The 9,814-nt window shown below is 42.3% G+C and overlaps 2 non-coding genes across 2 annotated transcripts; one reads left to right on the forward strand and one right to left on the reverse strand.

Moving 5' to 3' along the window:
- Positions 1-350: 350 nt before the first annotated feature.
- TRNAT-UGU (transfer RNA threonine (anticodon UGU)) lies at positions 351-423 on the forward strand. Its single transcript has one exon. It is a non-coding gene; the product is annotated as a tRNA-Thr (tRNA).
- Positions 424-3,671: 3,248 nt separating this feature from the next.
- Positions 3,672-3,753, reverse strand: TRNAL-UAG (transfer RNA leucine (anticodon UAG)). The gene has a single exon. It is a non-coding gene; the product is annotated as a tRNA-Leu (tRNA).
- Between the last annotated feature and the right edge of the window lie 6,061 nt (positions 3,754-9,814).

Here is a 9,814-nt window from a genome sequence, read left to right on the forward strand (position 1 = left end):
CTAGTCTTCTAAAGCCAGAGCAGTTACTTTTATACGAATCCAAGCAGATTGGGGATGATGGTGCATTTCCTCTGTAACTCAACCACACCCTACCCCACAGCACCCCAGGGCTCCATTCCTGGCCTTGATGTTGTCCAAGCTCACCGAGCCCGCACTGTGGGCTCAATTCTTCTAGCGAATTGCATTCGAGCTTGGTCCTGGTCAAGACAATGTTTCTCTTTGAGGTACAAAAAGGTATTTCCACCTAAACAAATTTATTTATTTATTTTTTAAGTCTTTATTCAACTTTCGTTAAATGTCATTTGGCTACGGTTTTCCCAGCCTAAGGAAAAAGCGGTGCCTGGTGTAGGGGCTCCATAGCTCAGGGGTTAGAGCACTGGTCTTGTAAACCAGGGGTCGCGAGTTCAAATCTCGCTGGGGCCTGCAGAAGTAACCTCGCAGGGTCTCTTTTTCCCTACAGGTATTTGTTAGAGACCCTGGAGCTCCTATGAGGAAAAAAAGTAAATACGTGTCCGTGTATGCTGTAACTTGGAGATAAGCCATATCTGTCACGTAGAGAGTAAATTATCTTCTGCCCACCAACAGACAACAGTGACCCGCAATTCCCCTAGGAGACCTGCGCAACCGGTGTCTGGCATTACAGTTTCTCCCGTGCTTTTGGAGCAAGGACTGGTTGGCAGATTACGCCAGAGCAGCCCGGTTCAGAAGCTTCTAAGAGACGTCCCAGTAAGAGTGGCTTCTGTTCTGCTTCCACCCTCACTTCCTCCGCCAGAGATCCCATTTCCCCAGTGTATAGATTCCGCTCTCTGGAGACCTCTGAACCCAAGCCTGCAACAAAAGAATCTGAGTCGCACACTAGTTGCTAGTGTATGCACAGAAATCAGTGCTAACTGATTAGCACTGATTAGGGTACCTTTTGCATACTTCCATGGTTCAGTTGGTGGGACAAAATTTTATGGTGGTACTGGGTCCTTAAAAACCTTAGGCCGCGGGTTCGCTTCCCCTTGTGTGAGCGAGCCATCACTTTAATTTCTGGCAAGTTTCTATCCTCTTAACCAAATAAGTGAAATAGAAATTTTAGTTCTTTTCAGGCAATGAGAGAACTGCATTTTTATCACGAACCTTAATTTTGCGTGTCTGCTTGTTGATGCTGCAGTAGATGTGATTCACTTTTTTCTCATGATCTAATTAATGGTATTTATTTTGGATTTCAGTTTATTATCTCCTAATTTGAAATTAGCTAGCATCCACTCAAAGTTCGGTAACATCCTTTATCCCTGTCGTTTTTATTACTGTGAGTAACCTATACAAAGCAATAACCTATACCGTGAATAACCTATACAAGGCAATTCAGGGTTTAAGGTAAAATACTCTAGAAAGACCTGCCTTTCAAAAGATGTAAACAATTCACCAAAAGAGTAAGCAATGCAAAAGGGTAAATATGCACATGGAAAACATTTTCATTAATAATAAAGAGATACTAATTACGACTTGGGGATATTTCCACACAATTAGAATATTTGTTTTCGGAAACCAAGAAAGCTTTCTCAAACAAGTTGAATCTTGAGCTAGAATTTGGCAGAAATATTGCTGAATGTTTAAGTGAGTGAGGAAGCTTTTAGGTATGTGTGTGTGTGGTGGAATAACATAAAATGATGTAAAAGTTGCAGATGTGTCAGGAGGGGTGGCATGAGGAAAGAGAGAGGAGGGGGTTAGGAGATGCGGCAGGGGTGGCCGGATGGCAGAGGGTGTGAAGAGGAATAAGGGGTGACAAGGAAAGACGGGATATAAGAAACAGTTTGATGGTGGCAGAAGTGATTGGGGGTGGGGAGGAGAGAAAAGGTCAGGATGTGGTGAGTGGCATGAGTGAATGGAAATGGAAGTAAGCAAGCAGGTTTCCATCAACAAAGAGATGGAATTGACTGGAACTAAAGGGCAATGAGGGTGTTGTAGACAAGAGGCAAGGGGGTAAAATGATACAAGCAAAAAACTCCAAGGTAGTGACCATGAGAGACTAAATTGGTGAATGTCGAGGATACTGGAAGAGGACCTGATTGGGAGGGAGGGGCTGAGTGATAAGCTTGGCCATCATCTCTATCCAAAAGAGAGAAAGCCCCAAACCAAGGTTGTTACTCAGCCTCTTCCTCCCGAGTCAGGCTGTTTTCTAGCTGCAAATATCAAACTGGAGAAATTAGATTTCTGGGAGTTATTAGAGGTCAGGAAATTGGTTAAATTGAGAAAGAAAGTAGGGAGAGGAACAAAAATATAAAAATAGAATGAATCTTGGAATAATGCATGGAATTAAATTTCAAGAGGAAGGCAAAATAAGCAAACAAACATCGAAGGAAACAGAATAATTGTCTTGTGGAGAAAGGAAAGGTGGTATATGAAAATTATACAAAAAGAGCATTATAAAGAAACATCAGCAATGTGTAACGTATTCACAGGTATAAGCCTTGTTTTTTCACAAAGCACAGGGATCAAACCAAGCGAAGTCTCTCAATTTATGAGGTGGGGACGGGGGTATCCAGCATCCTTTGTGAAGACCGCAGGGACTCAAGATATGTCCTGTTGTCTGGAAGTAAAAAGGAGGGGAACTGGTCTGGAGTAGTCAACCAAGTGAAATGGGAGGGAGGGCTGGGGGTACACGGAGGAGGATTTTGAATGAGGAGGAGAAAAGGCCCTAGAAGGAAGGCAAAAGCAAAATGTGGCATGAATAACTCCAAGACCTTGGTTTTTACATAGGTCCTGGTTCTCTGCCTCATTTCCTTTATTCATTCTTCCTGATACTGCAAGGGAATCCTCTATTCTCTTAAGGGAGTTGCCTGGCCAAATCCATGACAATCCATGAGTACCTAGAGGTAACAGTGGCTGCAGTGTCTGAAAAGTGCAATGGAACAACCATCCTAACAGGGCAGCACTAAATAGGCCCAGAGGCTATTCTCTCAACTTTCTTCCACTGGATTAAATTCTGCAAAGGTATTGCAGCTGGGTCGTTCAGTTTGGGGACCTGGGTAATCTCCAAGGTGAAGTAGTTTCACTTGGAAAGGGCAAGAGGGTGGCTAAGCCAGCAACGTCCACAGCCCTACCCTCTGGGCCCAAAGTAAGGATTCAGCCAGGAATCAGCTTTCAAGTGTTTTGAAATCCCAAGTCCATCTGCAAAATTAAATTCCAAATAACTGAGTTTACAATCCCCGTGACCTCCCTGCCCCCTGCCACCAGCATGTAAGATAATAATGCTCCAAGGAGACCTTGAAACCTGCTAACTATTGGCTCTAAGTGTTACCTGCCTGGATCAATAGATCCATCCGTTCCCCCATTCATCCGACTAAATTACAAAGAAAACTGGGTCTGCGCAGGGAATTTCTGTAGCTTAGGGTTGCAGAACTAATCAAGCGCCGGCGCCAGGTGGTGAAGCAGTTTCAGGAAAGCCTCCCTGGATCAGATCGACTTTGAGAATGAGTTAACGTGAGCGTGGAATTCACAAAATCGGAGAAACTAAGTCAGGAGTCAAGTTCAGGTACAGTGCTTGTGAAGTGGTAGGACTGATTTGGAGGATTTTAACTTGAAATAGAGGTAATCAGGTTTGGTTTTTCAGATACAGGACACAGACAGCGTTCAAGAAGGGAAATGGGAAGAAAATCCCTTTTCATTAGCTAAAACACACTTTCTGGCAGCGGTGGGATTCGAACCCACGCCTCCGAAGAGACTGGAGCCTAAATCCAGCGCCTTAGACCGCTCGGCCACACTACCGCACTTCCTGCTACGTTTTGCAATTACTGTACCATTATACTATGCACCTTGCTGTACAGGAGAAAAATTTGGAGTTTTTCTTAGGCAGTGTTTTCGCGAACATTTTTATTCCGTCCCTAGTAATCTGAGAAAACCCAGGGAAAGGAAAGGTCTTAACGTTTTAATATGTCCTAGGAAATGGGCTAGAAAGACAGTCAACTATTATTAGCATAATGCCCTTGGAAGACTTGACTTTTCCTTTAAGGAAAAAAAAAATCTCATTCGCAATTTATTGCAAATAATTAGAGAAGATCGAAGTATAAGAAACTCTTTGCTCGTTCGTCTGTGCGTATGAATGTTGATTACAGTACTATGGCATCCGATACACCATACTTCGCTTGAAGGAACCTCCTTAGCCATCTCCTCAATAGTGAGGTTGATGCTGATTCCCGATCTTCCTGGCCAGCGCCTGAGACTGAAGTCCGGCTACCCCCTGGGGTAGACAGACGCACAGAAGTAATTCCCGGAGTCTCACGCACCCAAAGTGGGAATCGCGTACCTATCAACGAACCCTATTCGGCGCAAAGCCCTGGCTTATTTATGATTTATATTCTTCTTTGCTCTTTTTGACTGGTCGTTTCTTGGTCTTTAGATCCAAGAAATTTCCTGGAAGCTTAAAGTTTCCTAACTTGAAGCGCCTCAACCTTCCCTCGCCTCAATCACTCCAAAACCCGCAGCTCTCTCAAACCGCTTCTTGCCGGTGGTCTCTCCCGGGTCTTTCCCCAAGCCCTTGTGGCCTAAAGGTTTGGGAGGGCAGGGCGTTCCATTTAGCACAGCCAGGGCTGGCGGGAGGCCACAGAAAAGAGGTTCTGGAAAAATAGCTTGGCTAGGGTGGCCAGGAGCATTCCGCGTTGGCGGGCGGCTCTTCTAGGGTGGAAGTAAGATCTTTCTTTGGCTTTTCAGGGCAGCGCACGGCCCATTTCACACCCACCACGTAAATCTGCGTCACCATTTGGTCGGTTTGCGGGAGGTGGAGAAAACAAGGTTATTATTATTGCTGTTTGTGAAGCTACCCTAGAGTAAAGAAAGTATTTTCTCTTTTGTAAAACAGACAGTATGAACCAAGAAGACCAACACACACAGAGAGAAACTACAGAGTTAAACAGCAACACAAAGTAGTGTAATCGCTTGACTATGGTGGTTTTACTTGTGGTTGTTATTTTACCTTATTTCCCTTAAATGTCACTGTAGTTGTTATAACACTGCTGTAACCATATGCTCTCTTTGCCCCTCATTTACAGCCCAGTTCCATTTCTTTTCTGCGTATTATAGTTGTTATCTTAGGTTAACTGAGTGATCTATAAGGTTGCTGAAACCAAATGCTTGGCCCTCATTTACAGCTCTCCTTTACAACCATTTTGTGCTTACCCCGGATGGCTTTTGTTACTTTTCAAGGGCTTCTCGAGCAGTTTGCCCACTCTCTATTAATTGTAACCTGAGCATAGCCAATCAATATATATCAGCTTAAGTCGCTATCTCCCTCTCCCTCTCTCTTTCTCTGAGTACCATAAAAACCTTAATCTCTTTAGACTACTGGGAGACAGATTTGAGCCTGGTCTCCTGTCTCCATGCTGGTCAACCTTACGTTAAAGCTATTTCTTTTCTCAAAATCCCTATGTCATGACAATGACTTGTGTGTGCTTAGGCATCCAGCCCTTGCTTGATAACAGTAATAATGATAATCACCAGAGTGCAGCCTCAGTTTCCCAAAGTTGAGAAGTCTGTGGAAATCTGGGGGAAAAAAAGTGAGAAAGCACAGAGTGAGGCAGGCACAACTTTTGTGTGTGTGTGGGTGTGTGTGGGTGTGTGAATAGGTGCTGATGTCTAAAATGTTGCAAAGTCATGTTCCTTGACGTTTCAGATTAGTAATCTTTGTATTTTGAAAACGGGTAAGTCTGTCCATCGGTGTCCTCGGATGTTACTAATATGAATAATTGATTGGACTCTAGGAATTTTGTCTACTTTTCTTGACCTTTTAAAGCATTCTATAGTCAGTAAGTCTGAAAATCACAGTCTCCATCTGTCATGGTCAGGTTCATGTGTCAACTTGGCCAAGTGGTGGTACCTTTTTGTCTGGTTGGGCAAGTGCTGGCCTGTCTGTTGTGATGAGGACATTTCATAGAATTAAATCATGATCATGTCAGCTACTTCCACAGCTGATTCCATTTGTAATCAGCCGAAGAGGAGTGTCTTCTGCAATGAGTAATGCTTAATCTGATCACCAGAAGCCTTTTAAGGAGGATTCAGAAGAGACAGGCTCTTCCTGTTTCAGCTGGTGAGCCTCTCCTGTGGAGTTCGTTCAGGCCCTCCATTGGAATCATCAGCTTCATAGCCTGCCCTGCGGATTTTGGACTTTGCGTTCCCACGATCACGTGAGACACTTTTATAAATTTTATATTTGCGAGTGTTCCCTGTTGATTCTGTTTCTCCAGAGAACCCCAACTAATACACCATCCAAGGAACTCCTGATGGTCACCCCCCCTTTTTTTTTTAACAAAAGCTCCTTCAAACTGTAAATAGTGCACTTTTGTTTGCAAATAGATAGAAGAATCTTTTCGGATTGCATTGTCCCCCTTGGATTGTTTTGAAAATGATAACAATAATAAAGGTAATAATAACAATGATGATAATAATCAGCATTCATTTCCAAAACAAGGACACTGAGACTCCATAGGGTTAAATAACTGACCCATATTTTTGTTCTGAACCACTACATTATATACAGTGTCCATATATACCACATACTCATATCACCCATGATTCAGTTTAATTTTCCTTCTTCAAAAAGACAAGCAACCTGCCATTTCCTTAAAAGATATGAGACCCAAAAAACATGAACACACTGAACATTTGGTAGGTTTCTTCCAGTGAAGTAGACCAATGGGGTACAGAGACCTGATTATTGATTTCAGCATGCAGAACAGTCAATTAAAACAAAGTCTTGGTTGTTTCTTAGATGTGACCTCTCTCTGTCTAAGCCCAGCTCTGCAAGTGAAATCATTGCCCTCCCCTCTACATGGGACATGATATCGGCGGGTGAAAATCTCCCTGGCGGCATGGGAGATGACTCCCAGGATGAGTCTAGCCCTGGCACAGTGTGATTAACAATTCCATCCTGACCAAAAGGGGAAAAAGAAGTGTAACTAATAAATTACCAATGGCAGAGAAAGTTCAAGTAGAGTCAAGAGGCTACTCTGGAGGTCACTGTAGGCAAGCTTCAGTTAGACATTGCTACTTATCATAACTTACCAACTCCCAACCAAAGCCATTCCAGCCAATCCTAAAGAACACCTAGGGTGATATAGAAGATTCTACAAAGGTTCCATGCACTAGGATAACTTTCCAGAAAACTCCAGATGGGTCCCTGAACCAGATAAGTCATGAAACCTAAAGGGCCCAACCTCTCCAGAGCATCTGTTAGTTCCATCTCCCTACCCCATATTACTGATAGCCCTTTCCAATAAGAAAAAGTTAGAAAGGTCATAGCCCAAATATTCCTAAAGAGTGGGATAGAAAGATTAAAAGTGATGGTGGAGTTATACAGATAAGGTATGGTTTAACAAATGAATATGATTGCTGAATCATTGAATTGGTATTTCTTTTAGTCTCCAGTATGTTAGAACAGCTAGAAGTAAAAACCTGAAGCTGTGAAATTGTAACCCATACCAAACCCTGAAATCTGTTTGTTCTACAACAGATTGTTGTGCTGTGCTTTGAAATTTATTGCTTTTTTGTATATATGCTATTTTTCACTAAGAAGGAAAAAAAGTCAATTGTGATGATAAAAATGTCTATTGTGATGATTAAAAAAAAAAGCTCCAATGTTCTGGAGCTGCTAGAAGGAAAAATCTGAGATAAATGGTATGATACTCCGTGACAAACTCTGGGATCTGTCCTGTAACTACTTGTTGAAGAGTGCTTTGAAAACGATTGTTTTTTTCTTTCTTTGCTTTGCATGTATATTATACAATAGAAGAAAGTTAAAAACAGACAAACAAACAACAGTCTTAGACAGTGCCCAGACCTGGCCAATCCCACTGAAGTTAGACCCCCCGAGGAGGTGTTGGATGGGGGCGGGGCAACAGCCCTTTTCTGACCCCAGTGACAACGGCGGTGTTTGACCACAAGGTGAAGATTGAGGACTTCCAGTGTGATGAAGACTTGGCGACGTATTTCTATCCCTGCCTATATGGGGATAACTTTTCTATCACCAAGGAAGTTTTGGAAAATGGGGAAGATGTGGCAACGTGTACTAGCTGCCTTCTCATTATAAAAGTGATTTATGACAAAGATCAGTGTATGCGTGGAGAAACAATCCCAATACCCTCCACCAACAAATAATTAGTTAAATGCTGAAGAAGGCTTTAGGAATCCAAATCTCGAACAGATGAGAATGAACCAAGATGGTAAAATCAAATGCAAAGTAAGAGACCTCTTCACAAGGTCAAACATCTTATGGCTTGTTGTTCTGTTACAGTGTGGATTCTCCCCCATCAACTGCTACGTTCACCTTCAATTAAAGAACCAATCCATAGTGTGACCTTGATTCGGGAAGTCCTATGACATTCAGGGTTTCTCTCTCAACTGGAAGGGTACATGGCGAAGTCTACTAACTTTCTCTCCAGGCCTCTTGTTTCATGAAGCTCCCCCAGGTGTGTTTTTCCTTCTTCATCTCCAGAGGTCTCTGTCTGTGTGGGCTCTCGTGGTTCTCGTGGCTCTCTCTCTCCAAAATTCTTCCTCTTTTAAAGGATTCCAGTAAACTAATCAAGATCCACCTATTCTGGGTGGAGTCACATCTCCCTCTAATCAAAGGTTAATACCTACAATTGGGACAGCTTATTTGAACACCATAAGTACATGGAAACTTGAGTAGGGCATGAGATTTTGTAGGTTTGTCCAGAGTGATGCCTCGATAAATCCCAGAAGGATTTGAACAGTGAATAAAAATGTATTTGCAAAGTCCCCTTGGCGGAATGGTGAGAAAGGGGGAAAATTCAACTTCCCCAAGTGGAGAATTCTTGATATTTTCACAAGCAGTGGGGACAACCAAGGCAATAGGTTGAGCCCCCAATCTTGGGGTTTGTTCATATGAACTTAACCCCACAAAGGATAGGCTAAGCCTACTTAAAATTAGGCCTAAGAGTCACCCCCAAGAGAACCTCTTTTGTTGCTCAGATGTGGCCTCTCTCTCTCTCAGTCCAACACAACAAGCAAACCCACTGCCCTCCCCCTCTCTACATGGGACATGACTCCCAAGTGTGTGGACCTTTCTGGCAACGTGGGACAGAAATCCTAGAATGAGTACCAAGGGATTGAGAAAACCTTCTCAACCAAAAGGGGTAAGAGAGAAATGAGACAAAATGAAGTGTCAGTGGCTGAGAGATTCCAAACAGAGCCGAGAGGTTATCCTGGAGGTTATTCTTATACATTAAATAGATATCACATTCTTAGTTAAGGCATAACAGAGAGGCTGGAGGGAACTGCCTGAAAATGTAGAGCTGTCTTCCAGTAGCCATGTTTCTTGAACATGATAGTATAATGATATAGCTTTCACAATGTTACTGTATGATTGTGAAAACCTTGTGTCTGATGCTCCTTTTATCTACCTTATCAACAGATTAGTAAAACATATGGATTAAAAATAAATAAATAATAGGGGGAACAAATGTTAAAATAAATTTAGTAGATAGAAATGCTAGTGATCAATGAAAGGGAGGGGTAAGGGTATGGTATGTATGAGTTTTTTTCTGTTTTCTTTTTATTTCTTTTCTTGAATTGACGCAAATGTTCTAAGAAATGATCATGATGATGCATATACAACTATGTGATAAAAAAAGAATGCTCATATGGTACGTTGATTGATTTTATTAACAAAAATTTTTTAAAAAAAGGTTAATACTCACAATTGGGCAAGTCATATCTCTGTGGGGATAATCTAATCAAGTTTCCAACCTAAAGTACTAGGTAGGGATTGAAAGAAATGGCTGCCTCCACAAAATGGATCAGGTTTAAATCATGGCTT

The sequence above is a fragment of the Tamandua tetradactyla genome, chromosome 14 (genome assembly GCF_023851605.1).
Source record: "Tamandua tetradactyla isolate mTamTet1 chromosome 14, mTamTet1.pri, whole genome shotgun sequence".
NCBI classification, from domain to species: domain Eukaryota; kingdom Metazoa; phylum Chordata; class Mammalia; order Pilosa; family Myrmecophagidae; genus Tamandua; species Tamandua tetradactyla.